At 32.8% G+C, this 17,529-nt stretch overlaps 1 pseudogene across 1 annotated transcript in view; it reads right to left on the bottom strand.

Annotated features, from left to right (window-relative positions):
• Positions 1 to 276: 276 nt before the first annotated feature.
• Positions 277 to 17,529, bottom strand: part of LOC143223666 (uncharacterized) — a 34,101-nt pseudogene continuing 16,848 nt past the window's right edge. Inside the window, exons 5-6 of the transcript XR_013012996.1 lie at positions 17,287 to 17,476; positions 277 to 3,228 (exon numbers count right to left, since the gene is read on the bottom strand). The product of XR_013012996.1 is annotated as an uncharacterized LOC143223666 (transcript). The remainder of the gene's footprint in view (positions 3,229 to 17,286; positions 17,477 to 17,529) is intronic.

Below are 17,529 nucleotides of genomic sequence, written 5' to 3'. Positions count from 1 at the left end.
ATATCATGGTGTCTCTCTTCAAAATGTAATGATGCTATAATTAACTTTTATGAGTTTTAGTCAAGATGAAGATATTCAGCAATCACAGACCCAAGATATTTTAATTATTGCTTAATGAAAGTGAAATATATATAAAACCTTCTTAAAATTTACTTACACTAATAAACTGCTGATTTACTTAGAAGTCTTCAACTAAACCTAAAAGGGCTTTAGTTTGTTGGTACTCTCCAGTAAAATAGATATAAAATTGAATTTAAATCAGACCACTGTCAGTAATGACATGTTCATGGAGTTATATTTTATTTTTTCAATATCACACATTACAGACTCAAAGAAATGCACTGACTTTAAATTATATATTTGTTAGGATCCAGAAAAATGTTTGTGTTGTTTACTAGAAACATTTCAGGTAAGAGATAATTAATGATAAAAATTGTACACAATCATTGAATTTTATTCTATTTGAAGAATCTTGAAATAATTATTTACAAAATTAAATCAGATATACAAGAAACATTTTATTAAAAAAATAACAATGACAAAAGTTTAGCAGGTTATCATTACTTTGATGATTTGAAAATGTTAACACACTTAGAAAAAGTGAAAAACACACAGTCTGTAATTTAGTTCTGTAATTTACAAAACATATACAAGAACAGAAGTAAACTCTGATCAAATTGAAACTAGTTTTTGTCATTTGTCATCTAACAATGCTGAATAAAAAATTAGAACATCTGCTCTTAGATGAATGTAGCTTTCTTATCTAAGTAGCAGAGTATAACAAAAAAAAATTGATTAAAAGTAAGGCAGTGCATATCTATTAACTTTCAACTTTTCATTCAAAATTATGTTCATAATTTAAATTATATTTCAGATAGTAAAATAAAATACACATGAAAAAACATCTGTAAAAAACTATAAAAGCTGAACTATAAAACTGATGCATTCTGTAAAACTTACATCATGAGCAAGTGATCTGTTAACATCAAAGAATAAACCTAATTTTTGTAAAATGTGTACACAACTATTATTTCTTAACTAAAAGAACTGAACTGAAAACCAAATACAATCACATCAACAAGTTTCTCAATTATATGCTGAATTTCATATATTAATACTTCAGGTTTTCTTTTACAGTCTTCAACAAGTTTCTCAAATATATTTTCATTCTTTTATTCTATTTTAAACAGGAAGTACTGTACCTTAAAGTCCAAGCTATCAACCACATATACATTCTAACAACCAGCATTTTCGGCCAGTACTCCTTCATTGAACAACTATCTCCTCTACTATTATTCAGATTTTCCGAGAAAAGAACTCTGTAAAAATTATCTGTAACAGATATTATAAATGATGATTGTACATATTTTACATTTCTATGGTTTACATTTATTCTGAACCCATATGTTTTTCCTTAACATGACTATTATTCTAATTTCTCAACCACACCACAGAAATAGGTTTCTCCCTACAATAAATCTACTTACACTAACTTTTAAAGCATAATGCAGAGAAATTTTGTCTCACACTCACCTCTCTATAAATGTTCTCTAGTGTGTCTTTTCATGTGTTCTTAAAACATGTTTTCTTAAGCTGTTATTACTTATAAATTCTTTGCCACACATTACACAACTGTATGGTTTTTCCCCAGTGTGTATTCTCCCATGATCTTTTAAATTACTACTACGTTGAAATTTTTTGCCACACACTACACAACTGTATGGTTTCTCCAGAGTGTGTATACTTTCATGTTTCTTTAGATCACTTTTACTTACAAAATCTTTGCCACACACTGAACAGATGTATGGTTTCTCCCCAGTGTGTATTCTCTGATGTATTTTTAGGTTACTACTTATTCGAAATTCTTTCCCACAAATTCCACAACTGTATGGTTTTCCCCAGTATGAACTCTCTCGTGTATTTTTAGGTCACCACTTCTTCCAAATTTTTTACCACACACTACACAGCTATAGGGTTTCTCACCAGTGTGTATCCTTTCATGTTTTTTCACTTCGCTATTTGTTCCAAAGTCTTTGCCACACACTACACAACTGTATGGCTTCTCCCCTGTGTGCAATTTTTGGTGTATTTTTAGATGACTATTATTTCCAAATTCTTTCCCACAAATTTCACAAGTGAATGGTTTCTCTCCCGTGTGGCCTCTCTGATGCATTTTGAGGTCACCACTTCTTCCAAACTTTTTACCACACACTACACAACCATAGGGTTTCTCACCAGTGTGTATCCTCTCATGTTTTTTTAGTTCACTGTTTGTTATGAAATCTTTACCGCACACTACACATATATATGGTTTCTCACCAGTGTGTATCTTTTGATGTATTTTTAGGCTACAACTTCTTCCAAATTCTTTGCCACACACTACACATCTGTATGGTTTCTCCCCAGTGTGTGATTTTTCATGTATTTTTAAGTTACTATTTATTCCAAATTCTTTTCCACAGATTCCACAACAATAAGGTTTCTCTCCAGTATGAACTCTGTGATGTATTTTTAGGTCACCACTTCTTCCAAATTTTTTACCACACACTACACAACTGTAAGGTTTGTCTCCAGTGTGTATCCTTTCATGCTTCTTCACTTCACTGTTTGTTCCAAATTCTTTACCACACACTACACAGCTATATGGCTTCTCTCCTGTGTGTATCCTCTGATGTATTTTTAGATTACCAATTATTCCAAATCCTTTTCCACACACTACACAACTGTATGGCTTCTCTCCAGTGTGTATTCTCTGATGTATTTTCAGGTTACTATTTTTCCCAAATTCTTTCCCACAAATTTCACAGCTGTATGGTTTCTCCCCAGTATGAATTCTTTGATGTATTTTCAGGTCCCCACTTCTTACAAACTTTTTTTCACAAACTACACAACTATATGGTTTCTCACCAGTGTGTATCCTCTCATGCTTTTTCATTTCACTTTTTCTTCCAAATTCTTTTCCACAAACTATACAGCTGTATGGTTTCTCCCCAGTATGAATTCTCTGATGAATTTTTAGGTCACTTCTTCTTCCAAATTGTTTGCAACACACTGCACAACTGTGTGGTTTCTGATAATACTTTACTTTATTTTCTCTTGAAGTATTTCTTCCTGACACATCACTGGTGTTTAATTTTTGAAACTTGTTTGTTTCTGTACAAGAATCATCTTGTGTTAAAACACGACCACCAGGTAACTGACTTCCACAATAGTTGTCCATCTTTACATCTGAGAATCAGATTATTGATATAATCAATATAAAAAATAAAACATTTTTCTTTTAAGTATCACTATCTTTGAAAATAAATAAATGCATCCAAACAATTAACTTCATTTTTAACAATCACTATTAATAACCCTACTGACATTTTTACAGAAACTGGAATACTGAAAGAAAACATAAATACTATGAGATACAGGAACTTTCTCTTTGTATTAACCTAATGTTTTATATGATAAATTTTGATCAGTAATAAAAAGTAGTTAATACATTAATTACTAATGTCCTCTATAATTTAACATTTTCCTTACCTGAAAATATAATTTTGATACATGTTAACTATTGTACACAGAATAAGTCGATTTCTCACACATCTAACTGTGTAAATGACATGCTACTGAAAATATAATTTTGATACATGCTAACTATTGTACACAGAATAGGTTGATTCCCCACACATCTAACTATGAAAATGACATGCTACTATACGCAAGCCAACTTCTACCTGAAAATCATATATCTGACATGAACTTCCTTCTATCAATATGAGGGTGCCACAACTTCCTGATATAGTAATTTTCCTTAGGCGTTTCATTTGAAATAATTTCTTTCTTAGATAAGTAAAAGAAAAATGTGCAGTAGAAGAAAGGAAGATGGGTGAGAAGGTGTATAATAGCCTAAAGGATTTTGTTCAAGGGTGGATGAAAATAAAACACAAGAGTGGGAGACAACAGATGAATTTGATGCAATGAAATGTGAAAGAATGATCACCTTTCTGAGCAGTTGAAGCATTAAGAAGAAACTCCTGTTCTGGATACAAAATTAAGTAATTTTGGCAAAAGAGAGTGCAGAAAACATTGATGGCATATACCGTCTGAATGGCAGAAACCCTAGACAAGTTGAATGAAGGCATGATGAACATCAAGCCAATGTCTCAAACAGATTACATATAAGAACATATAAAATCATGTCAAAATCCCAGTCAAGCATAATAGTAAAAGAAGGGTGTCATTGAAGGAAAGAAGGATCAGAACAAACTGGTCAGAGAAGAAAAACTTAACAGTAATAGGAAAGGTGAAATGATAAAGCCATTTAAGAACCAACAATTGCAGAAAGCATTAATCCACGGTTAAACAAACACAGCCAAAAAATGAGCCACAGTAAGGTGATCTGAATGAATGCAGATGCTGAAAGAATAATGTTGAAAAACTCACCACCTCTGTTGATAGATGGGTAAGCTTGAATGAGCACAGAAATTGGATTAAAAAAAGGCAACAAAATTAAAATACCCAGCCCTGGCAATAAGAATCTGGACAAATCCCACATATCACATCTTTGGGTGAAATATATATGTGTTTGGAGAAAGAGAGATTGACAAAGAGGCTTGCAAATCATCTGGCAAAGCAGAGGCAATCAGGGTTGTGCCACCACCAAGACCTGCCAAGAAATATCATTTATCAAAAACATGACATAAGGAATAAGAGAATAGGTATACAGAAAAATGGTGAGACTAGCTCTGGCTGAGAGCATAAACTGCCAAGGCTGAAGAATGAGGAAATGGGTACTCTGGGTACCTGAAGAGAAGAAGTCTGGCAAAGACACTGATAAGTGGCATGCCCAACTAAGTAAACCCAACAACAACAAAAAATGAAGGTGGAGAGACTACTCCATAACCAGAACTCTTTCTGGCCAAGGAAGACAATCATCATCAAGTTTAGAGCATCTGGCACCTGACAAGCAGCAAGACAAATCCAATGGGAATAAGTTCAAAAATTCAAATCCAATGCGTGGAAGCAGACAGTCTGGAAATGGATACTCTCCTGATGGTTGACATAAAAACACCTGTACAATTATTGGAATGAATCATAACTAACAGATTCACAAGAGGAAAGAAAGAAGAAAATACCTGACAGATGGTATGGAATTCAAGGACATTGATATACAGTAAATGTTCCCCCTGAGCTCATATATTCAAAGTCATTCAAGCACTCTTCCAAGCATGACAGAGGTATCTGTAAATAAAGAGAACTGTTGTTGGGATTAGCAAGGAGATGCACACCATGGTGTTGACATGGTTGAGCCACCAAGGCAAATCCTCAAGAAAAGGAAAATGAAGGTGTGGAATTGAGAACAACAAATCACAAGAAAAGTGTTCCACTGTTACCACAATTTCAACTGGAAGAGGCACTATAGTGCAGCCTAAAGGATAGAGTGATTCAAGGGAAACCAGAGTTCCCAAAAGCAAAACATTATTGTATAGAGGGTATAAATGAGACACATAAACTTTGGTGACAGGACATTCCATTGCTTTTAAGTGAGAGGGAAGTTCAAGAACATTCCAATATGCACCAAATATACAGCAAGTGTGAGAAAATACTTGAAAAGGCTTAAGAAACTAGCCCAGCCAAGCAACTTCCTGCAGAAAAATGCAGGTGTCAAAAGTAGAGTCCTCTTAATGAGAGGTAAGGACAAATTAGCAATCCATTTGATAACAAAACATTAGGAGGTGAATGCCTCATGACTAAATTACAGACATAAAGAACACACACAATGCCAAAAGAAAGAGCATGGAACTGGAAGAATCAATCCTGATATACAAAACAAAGAAAATATCTGGAGGACAAGGTAGTTAGAATGTGTAAAAAAAATGTCTGAAACAGTGACCATAATTATCCATAGTATGAAAAGAATCACCAGAAAGAAAAGAAACCCTCCATACAGAATCAAGAAACATTGGGTCAATAACAATATGTAACAAAGTTTTTACTTTTTCTTGTTCCTGGACAGAAAGTGTTATTTCCCAATTGCTTATGCCTAAAGTAAATGAAAAAGACCTATTTTTCTCTTCAAACTTTGCTTTTGTGACCTGGGTAATGAAATTTCCAAAGATTTCCAGAACATTTCAGGTAGATTCAGTACTGAGTAGCTGATAGAGAATTTCCTTGAACTTACAATAATTTTCAAGAACTTTCTCGAATGTTGTAGAAGCCTCAAAGCTGTGCTTCTCCATAACAGGAGTAAGTATCTGTCTCTTCCCCTGGCTCATTCGGTGCACTTCAACGAGGAATACAATAGTGTCAAGACCTTGCTTCTAGCAAGAAGCCTTGAAGTATAATGAGTATGACTGGGAGATTATTGGAGACTTCAAAATGGTTGAATTTCTGATAGGTATCCAAGGAGGCTTCACCAAGTTTCCCTGTTATCTTTGCCTTTGGGACAGCAGGGACACTGCAGCGCACTACAACAGGAAGTACTGGTCACAATAGACCGAGTTCTCTGTGGGGAGACGCAATGTCAAGTGTGAACCACTAGTGGACCTCCAGAAGGTGTTGTTCCCACCATTGCACATAAAATTGGGTCTTATGAAACTATTTGTCACAGCTCTTGATAAGGAGTCTCCAGCCTTAAAGTACATTCGAAACTTCTTCCTTAAGCTGTCTGAGGCAAAGGTCAAAGCTGGTGTCTTTGTTGGACCACAAATAAAGAAGATCCTGGAATGCACAGAATTCCCCAAGAAGCTCAGTAGGAAGGAAAAAAAAACATTGGGGCAACTTTGTCGCAGTGGTTTGGGGCTTCTTGGGCAATCACAAGGCCAAAAATTATGTGGAACTGGTTGATGCTCTGGTGAAGAACTATGGCAAAATGGGCTGCAGGATGTCCCTGAAAGTCCATATCCTTGATGCTCATATTGATAAATTCAAGGAGAACATGGGAGAATAATCAGAGGAGCAAGGCGAATGATTCCACAAAGATACACTGAACTTTGAATGCCTCTACCAAGGAGCGTATAACAAAAACATGAGAGGAGACTATATTTGGGGGCTGATACATGAAAGTGATTTATGTTACAGTCACAAATCTTGAAAAAATTACCCACTTCTAAACATTTTTGGTCATTTTTGTATAACTTTAGTATAAATACATGTAAATCTTGATTCATATGTTGTTTTAGTTAGAACTTATGTAAATGAAAATGTGCAAATTTGCTTGTTTTTACATAGAAAATAGGTTAATTTCTAAATTTCATTATCCAGGTCACAAAAGCAAAGTTTGAAGGGAATAACACCCATTTTCTGTACTTTTACAACATAAGCAATTAAGAAATAACACATACTATCCAGGAACAAAATTTGTGTTACATAGTGTAATTGAACTCCAGTCTCCAGTCTTCTTAGTGATCACAAAGAGATTGGAGTAATAACAAAATACAGGAGAAAATACCCTCTCGAGGGCATTCTTAGCCAAGAAGTCTGAAACCACATCCACGAAATGTTGAAGGTAAAGAGGAAGAGGGAAGAAAATGAAACAAAAAAGAAGGTGCAGAGAAATGGAGACTGTGTGAGAGAAAGTGGTAAACTCAAATGTCAGACAAACATGGATGTCAAAGGGTCAAAACTGACAGGGTAGTCACCAATGAAGGAAGCAACAATCTTGATATTAGCAAGTGGGAGGACAAAAGGTTGAAGAAAATCAGGAAGCTGGGGTAGAAGGGAAGACATGGATTCAGCAGACCCAAGAACAGGAACAGAATGGCAAAGTTGATAGATAACATAGTAAACAATGAGGACTGATGCTGAAACACTTTAACTCAGGTCTCCAGTGTATCAGGATCATTCCTATAGACTGGAGTAAAGAAGGCAAAGAAATGGAGCCCAAAAATAATCATGGAGGGGTTATACTTTAGTTAGGAGATCATCCTGTTCCAACAGCAAAAGAACAAAGCAAGAAGGGATAGAGCAATAGAAGTATTGGCCAATGTCATAAGAAGAGAATAAACCTTTAAAAAAAAAACAACCTCCTAATGGTAACAAAGTGGATTAAACATAAAATGAAGTAATGATAGGTAAAGCAGGAGGTTGTTGAGAAAGTGAAGAGGGTATGAAAACTGGGCAGCAGAAACAGAAGTAGAATTTAAGGGAGCACCCCATTAACCAAGTGAAAAGATATTTCAAAGACTGGAAATCAAAAAACAAAAATGAAGAATGGGTGTAAGCTGGAAAAAAATGGTCAAGTAGACAAGGAGGAGGAAGCACATGAGTATGTATGTGAAGGTGTTTGCAAAGAGTCTGCATAGAACCTAATGTAGGAGTGAGAAACAAGGTAGTCTTCTGTATGGGTTTCATGTTGTAAAGCATCAGAGGAATCAAAAAGCAAGGGGAAAAAAAGAAAAACAAGAACACACCTGTGAAATTATGTCAAAAAAAAATTTTCTCCACAAATAAAGCTGTGACTACAGTAAGCCCTGTTAGGGAAGATATCCTGTCAAAATTGACATCATTTTAATCAAGATGAAATTGAGGATAAAGAGCACTGATACAGGAAGATGATGCCAAGGAGCATGAAGGAATCCACAACAACAGCTGTAATGTCCTTTACAGCATTAGTCCCCAGATGCAACAAGAAACACAAACCTTGCATTATATACATCTTCACTATCACAGGATGAAGTTACCATTACTTGAGAATCATAATGAGTAAGAAGAAAAAATAATTCTTTAGTTATAAAGGAAACTAGTAAAATTTGAAATGAAACTTAAAATTTTGTAAACAATCACAAATCTCACAGTGTTGATTAATAATTTTAAAAACATCTATTCTAGACAAGGTTGAGGAAGAGAATGAAGTTATTTCAAACTCAAGAAATCAGGGAGTTACTGTGTGAGAAGGTTGTGTTGTTCTTCTGTAAGTGAAGGGTTATCATCACATGATAACGTCGTTATGAAATAGTGTAGATCATATTAAACGTGATCTTTAGGTCAGAATTAGCTCAAGCCTCAAGGTAATAAAAACTCATAAACAGATAGGTGTGTGAGGGATAAAGCTCTTCTGTGTATGGAGATGAATTATTGTCTCAGAATTAACAATTACCACAAACAGGATTCATATTTTACACTCATTACAATAAGTTATAGCTCTGAAAAGTAAAAAAAAAAAAAACTATGTACTAAGACACAAGTAAGCCTACCTTACTAAGAAAATATTATGTGAACTACAGCTGACTAACAACTGATCTCAATATCAGATAATTTATCTAACTGTAGTAAAATTTGTACAGTCATTCAGTTATAATTAAAGGACTGTCTGGGAGATAATATGGGAAACTGGATGAGGTTCCTCCTCATTGACAAATTGGTAATGATTACATTTTGATACTTCATATGAAAAAAATTCTGTTGAGTCAAAGAAATAATTTTATAGAAGAATTTCTTGCCAAGCATTTCACAAACAGGTAGATTATTTCCACTCCAGTTCATTCACTACTTATGTTGTTTTTTTTAACTACACATCCTCTTAATACTGTTTCCAAACATTTTCCTTTACACTACACTGGTATAACATTATCTCCATAACTGTATGGTTTCTTTAACATTCTTTAATTATTGCTTCCTAACATGCTTTTTGTATGCTACACTGTTATAAGATTATCTTCACATCGCACATGATCTAATATTGTTTCCAACATTGTGACCAACCACAACAATAAACAATGATGTCTACTGGAAACATATTTAGAAGTATTAAAACTTTTAAAAAAATATTATTGAAAAAATTAATTTCACAGACACAATAATTTCACAAGCTTTTGTGGCTACTTTTCATTACTATATGTAAAAGAATGTAACCATCCATTTTGGATAGGAAACAATGAAAGCATCCTTGGAAAAAAAAAAAAAAAAGGTTAAAGCTATGATTGTCTAAATACAAAACAATCCTAGTTTAGTTACTTTGTTCAGTCTTAATTTACAAGCAGTATAACCAATACCAGGCTGTGACTTGGTAAGCAGCTGAAATAGGCCACAGATTAGGGATAAATTAATTTTTATAATTCATTTAATATGTTATCACACAGTAACATTTTGTATAGTATAACTTTCTTACATTTCTATTTTCATAAAAATACATTTGAATTTTGTGATATTTGTACTTTACTTGGCAGCATTGATAACTCATTCAAATTTTTTCAAGATGTAGAAAAAGTTTCCCTTCTACCTAAAAGGTTTTGTTTTCATTGTTTTGGTGTTTTGTATTTTGTTTAACAATGATTAGTAGGTTACTTGAATATATAAATAATCAGTCATACATTTTTAAGCCATAATCAAAAACACATTAAAATTAAACAAAATATGCTGCATATTTTTAAAAGATCCTAGAAGACAAGCTACAATGTGGGATTATAAGATGTATCCTTGGTTTTGGAGGTGACTGAGGAAGTAAGACCCACATTGCAGTGGGGATACACTGTCTATCAGTCTTAACCTCCAGTTCACTAGTCTTACATAAGAAGATTAGAAATTTAGAAATTACGAAAAAAATATGCGGGTGCTCAAGTCTACAATATTCCACATCTATATCACCCTTCACTGCATACAGACAGTTGTATGAAGGTGACTGCTCTCCCAAGTAAAGAAGAAAACGAATATAAGGAAATATAGTACTACCTTATTGTGGGCAGGAATGCTAACTTCAAGAGATAAGTTTTATCTTACTTACTCCCAAGTGGTAGTACCTTATTTTCCATATTTTTTATTTATTTATTTTTCATCTTTTCATGTTTATCTTTTTCCTATTATTTTAACTTGGGAGAGCAGTCACCTTCTCACAACTGTCTGCAGGCAGTGAAGAATGATATAGATGTGGGACATTGTGGGCTTCAGCACCCACATCTCACTCTCCTAATTTATAATCTTCTTATCTGAGACTACTAAATTGGAGATTAAGAATGACAGACAGTGTATCCCCATCACAATGTAATTCCTACTTCTGTAGTCACCTCCAAAATCTCGGATACATTTTATAATCCCATGTTGCAGTTTGTACCCTTGGGTCTTTTTAAAATCATGCAGCACATTTTGTTTAATTTTAATGTGTTTTGTTTATAGCTTAAAAATTTATGGTTATAATATAATTAATCAGAGGTTGGGATTTGCTGTTTTCAATCCAGTCCTTCCTCATGATTTTTTTACTTATTTGGCTTTATTTGGATGTAATTATTTAATTTCACTAAAATATATACAAACAAACTTCACATAAAAAGAAAACCTGAGATTTAATATTAGATCACTTTAAAATACTCCAGCTTCCAAATAATGAAACTCACTTATTTTACTTTTCATTCATGAGTGTAAAAACGTTTTTTTACTATCCGAGTCAACTTATGCCTATACACAAAGAAATATCTGCACTCATCTATGACAATGATGATACTGGTGAAACAGTCCAAAACAGAAAAGTTGTTGCTACCAGGAACATTAACTTATGCTGAGCTTTACTAATTTGTAAAGTGACAATCTAAATGATTATTACAACAAACACTAAACAAAGACAAATTTTCAATATCACCCTAGAATGAAGATTCTATTAACCTCAAACAGTAGGATGTATAGAGAGTTCTTGTTCTCGAAAGCTGATAACATTTCTGAGCCAAAGAGAAACTAGCCTCACAAGATGCATAACAGCTACTGTTCTAGGCTCACAACTTCAAACCCCTTAACTGTATGTTCTGAATAACAATGACTGCACAAGGAATACCAATGAACATTGCAGCACATGTTCAAAAAATAACTTTAACATGAGATACTGATATGTTACAAATAAGAACACAGTATTGTATGTTAAAATACTTAAAACTGACATTACAATAATGAGGCTTCTAATAACTATTATTTACTAAAAGTCTGATGAAAATAGATCTCAAAAAGATAATTGCTTAGTGATCTGCAACATTCATTTACCAAGAATTTCAAAATTTTAATCCTAATATGATTCATTTAACATAGGAAAGCAAAATCAAATATTTTAGATAATATAAAAAATGAAATGGATTTATGCTAATACATTTTTTTACAGGTTAGTGTTGAGTTTATTATAAGAATAAGTTTGGTATTTATAGATTCCTACTACCAATACTAAATATTATATTACACTGCTGGATATGTGCTAAATATCCTGTGTAATGATCAAACACACTGCACACTAACTGCTACCTGAATATATAACAAAATCTTTAGCAGTAAACAACATTTCATTTTCACATTAATCCTTTTGCAATGGACTCGATATAATATAAACGAGTTCAACTACACCTGTGCACACATTAAGTATTTGTTGGACTCGATATAATATACACGAGTTCAACTACACCTGTGCACACATTAAGTATTTGTTGGACTCAATATAATATACACGAGTTCAACTACACCTGTGCGCACATTAAGTATTTGTTGGACTCGATATAATATACACGAGTTCAACTACACCTGTGCACACATTAAGTATTTGCTGGACTCGGTATAATATACACGAGTTCAACTACACCTGTGCACACATTAAGTATTTGTTGGACTCGGTATAATATACACGAGTTCAACTACACCTGTGCACACATTAAGTATTTGTTGGACTCGGTATAATATAAACGTATTTGCTGGACTCGTATAATATAAACGAGTTCAACTACACCTGTGCACACATTAAGTATTTGCTGGACTCGTAATATAAACGACAACTACACCTGTGCACACATTAAGTATTTGCTGGACTCGGTATAATATAAACGAGTTCAACTACACCTGTGCACACATTAAGTATTTGCTGGACTCGATATAATATACACGAGTTCAACTACACCTGTGCACACATTAAGTATTTGCTGGACTCGGTATAATATACACGAGTTCAACTACACCTGTGCACACATTAAGTATTTGTTGGACTCGGTATAATATACATGAGTTCATAACCTATGCACACATTAAGTATTTGTTGGACTCGGTACTACACCTGTGCACACATTAAGTATTTGTTGGACTCGGTATAATATAACTACGAGTTCAACTACACCTGTGCACACATTAAGTATTTGTTGGACTCGGTATAATATACACGAGTTCAACTACACCTGTGCACACATTAAGTATTTGTTGGACTCGGTATAATATACACGAGTTCAACTACACCTGTGCACACATTAAGTATTTGTTGGACTCGGTATAATATACACGAGTTCAACTACACCTGTGCACACATTAAGTATTTGTTGGACTCGGTATAATATACACGAGTTCAACTACACCTGTGCACACATTAAGTATTTGTTGGACTCGGTATAATATACACGAGTTCAACTACACCTGTGCACACATTAAGTATTTGTTGGACTCGGTATAATATACACGAGTTCAACTACACCTGTGCACACATTAAGTATTTGTTGGACTCGGTATAATATACACGAGTTCAACTACACCTGTGCACACATTAAGTATTTGTTGGACTCGGTATAATATACACGAGTTCAACTACACCTGTGCACACATTAAGTATTTGTTGGACTCGATATAATATAAACGAGTTCAACTACACCTGTGCACACATTAAGTATTTGTTGGACTCGGTATAATATAAACGAGTTCAACTACACCTGTGCACACATTAAGTATTTGTTGGACTCGATATAATATAAACGAGTTCAACTACACCTGTGCACACATTAAGTATTTGTTGGACTCGGTATAATATAAACGAAGTTCAACTACACCTGTGCACACATTAAGTATTTGTTGGACTCGATATAATATAAACGAGTTCAACTACACCTGTGCACACATTAAGTATTTGTTGGACTCGATATAATATAAACGAGTTCAACTACACCTGTGCACACATTAAGTATTTGCTGGACTCGATATAATATAAACGAGTTCAACTACACCTGTGCACACATTAAGTATTTGCTGGACTCGATATAATATAAACGAGTTCAACTACACCTGTGCACACATTAAGTATTTGTTGGACTCGGAGTTCAACTACACCTGTGCACACATTAAGTATTTGCTGGACTCGGTATAATATACACGAGTTCAACTACACCTGTGCACACATTAAGTATTTGCTGGACTCGGTATAATATACACGAGTTCAACTACACCTGTGCACACAAGTATTTGTTGGACATTTCAAGTATTTGTTGGACTCGGTATAATATACGAGTTCAACTACACCTGTGCACACATTAAGTATTTGTCGGTATAATATACGAGTTCAACTACACCTGTGCACACATTAAGTATTTGCTGGACTCAGTATAATATACACGAGTTCAACTACACCTGTGCACACATTAAGTATTTGCACTATAAGGTTTGATACAGTAAATGTATATTCACAAAATCAGGTAGATTTTCAGTAAAGATTACAAGAATTTTGTTTACAGAAATCAGATTTTTTAATGAAATATTTCCATCAATGATTTGTTTGTAAAAACAGTGTTTTGTTACAAGTCTGAGTGCAAAGTGATTTCATGTTAAAATTAAAATCTATTCTTCATCTCCAAAATTTCAAATATTATTTGCATAATCTCTAAAACCTCCTAAATACATTTCAAATGCTTGTTTTCAGTAAGACTTTCTATTTTATGTTATTTTCTATACTCCTTGTGAGGATTTGTCACTTAACCAACTTTGTAACCATCATAAAAAAAAAGGAAATAAATATAAATTAGGGTTTTTTTTTTCGTGCTTGAATGACTACATATTACAACAAGAAAATACAAATGTTTGATCTAAGTAGCTTAAGTCTCACAATGTTATACATGAACATATATATTTATCATTTTTATTACACTGACCTTGCAGTCATGCCTACCTAACATTACACAACTTACACTGATGCAGTGCACATGCACTCAGATAACATATCCAGCAGTATAAAACAGATCATTAGTCTTCTCTGTCTTGACTCTTTTTAGTGGCATCATAACGTAAATAAACCAAACTTTTATATTATGTTAATTTCTTAATTTCAAAAGGAAATATGTGAAAAAAAAAATTCAATCATCACTTGTCTGTATCACATGACATATGTTCAGTACAAAATATCCACTTTCAGTATATTAACCACTCATACATGATGTCCTGAGTTTAACATAAAATGTAGATTTATAGTACATATATCTATATTACTAAGACAGTCCAATTTTATAGTTTCCAAACGTATGTTTATGAAGATATAAATGAGAAAGTTAAACTCACTTGCCATGTTCTCCTGTCACATTCTCTCTTTCACAAAATGTCAGTATTGTCTCTTGATATTTGTTCTTGGGTAATTTATAATGAACAGAATGAAAATATTCTATTGTCCCAATTTACTTGTAAAGATAATCCATTCTGATGACAGTTTTTGTATTATCTGGGCTACAGTTTCAACACCACTATTGCTGAGTTCATACTAACTGTTTAAGTGAATTATTCTAAGGCAATTACACTTCAGTTAAAAAGCCAGATAAATTGTAATATTATTATTATATTTGATTATTTATGTTGTAAATTACTGGAAATAAATGAAACATATTTTATGTACTATTGTTACAAAAGTCTAGAACTATGTTTCATTGAAGTCAAATGTAAAAAGAAACAAAGATGAAAGTCCTAATTTTGTTTTTTTATGTACATTTTTATTTAGTGTTATGAAAGTAACTAAAGACTAAAAATTAGAAATTTATCATGTTAAGTAACAAAAAATAAACACAAAATTTATATTCAAGGTCTGCATGCGAGTTGCTCACAAATTATGAAATTATCTGACATAACGTGAGATAGGTGTATGCTGTGTGGTTGAATTTTTCATTCAGGTTTAGTTATTACATACAGCTTCAATAACAATAATATTAAATGAAAACAGTTGTGAAAATTTTCATTCTTAACATAAAAATCACCTTTTGTTCATACATGGAACAGTCTGAGTACAACTGCCAAGTAAATGTACAGACAAATCTTAAGTAGAAATACTGTTTTTAAAATTCTGATTTTTGCATAAAATCCACTTGTTAACTGAAAGCTTACGATACTGTGTGAAGATACTGTAAGCAAATTTCATATTACAGTAAATATTAAATTTCCAATGGACCAACACTGTGAACAAAATATTAAATTAATGAGCTACATCATACAATATTTGTTCACTAGAATGATAATGCTATATAATGACTTGATAACATTATTTTGATTAAACTGATCATTCATAGTTGAGAATCATGAACACTAAATGAAGTTACTTTGCAATATTCAAAAGAAATGAAGCTTTTCTTTAATTAATTACAATGATAATGCCACATCAAAAAGATGTCTGTATTCCTAATATTACATGCTACACTATGACAACTCATAAAGAAGGGATTAAAATACAATTCATAATTTTCATAGATATAATAGTAGATACTTATAGAAATGCACAAGCTACTGAATAAAAAACAGCATCTAACTTTTCATACTACTAGCCTTAATAAAGTTGTTTTGCAGAAATTTGTAATATATCAGCAAAATAACATGTGCTTACATCTGACTATGATCAGAACTATTACACTTCAACAAATCATTATTTTAAACAACTTATTCGGTGTAAAATTCTTTATAAAGCACTTTAAAGTTTCATGTAAAAAAGCTCTTTATTATTACCTGTTACAGTAAATTGTTTAACTTACAGAGCATATGAAAGACTGGAACAAATAAAACTATGGAACCTCAACTCTTACAACAACTAAAGGAGGAAAGTGTGAGCTTACAAATGTGTAAGTTCGTGTGTCTCTCCTTTGATAATTTTAAAAGACCAACAGTAAAAATAGACAAACATCAAAATTATCATACCTTGTTCATTTATATTATCACACAATATCATTCAGAATCATTACACTGAATATAAAAGTTATAACATCACTGTTAAGCCTCAATGGATATAGATAAATTATACAGAGATGAGTATGGACAGTGGAACAGTACAAAATCTAAGACATAACAGTTCATTTACCAAAATAATTATATTGTTTCTCAGAATTTTTAGTGAATTTAATCCAACCAATCACGTGTTATATATCATGAATATACAGTAGACTGCTACTGTATCAGGAAACAGATCAAATATGGAGGAATACATTTTGGAACTAATTCTACAGAAGAAGAGAAAGTCCAATAAATATTTAAGTTATTATTGAGATTTGACCAAAAACAAGATTCTTATAACCAGTTATAATCTTTGTTATTGCTGTTTTTTTTAAAGAAATTTATACCAACCAGATCTACCTTCTAATCCAGAGTCAATTTTTTGCATATCTTCTGCAAGTTCAGGTTCCTTTTTCTCATTCATAATATCATCATTCAGGTTATTTAGTTCACTGTCATCAACACGATCACTGAACTTAGAAATAAATTCATTTTGTTGTAAATCATCTGGTTGTCCAGTTTTCTCTCTGGTTAGTGTATTCTGAAATAGAAAAATTAATACAAAATACCAACACTAAAGAAGACAAGTTCCCA

This window comes from Tachypleus tridentatus, chromosome 8 (genome assembly GCF_004210375.1).
Source record: "Tachypleus tridentatus isolate NWPU-2018 chromosome 8, ASM421037v1, whole genome shotgun sequence".
NCBI lineage: Eukaryota > Metazoa > Arthropoda > Merostomata > Xiphosura > Limulidae > Tachypleus > Tachypleus tridentatus.
The sequence above is the reverse complement of the archived record's forward strand: the minus strand, read 5'-3'. Positions and strand labels throughout refer to the sequence as shown.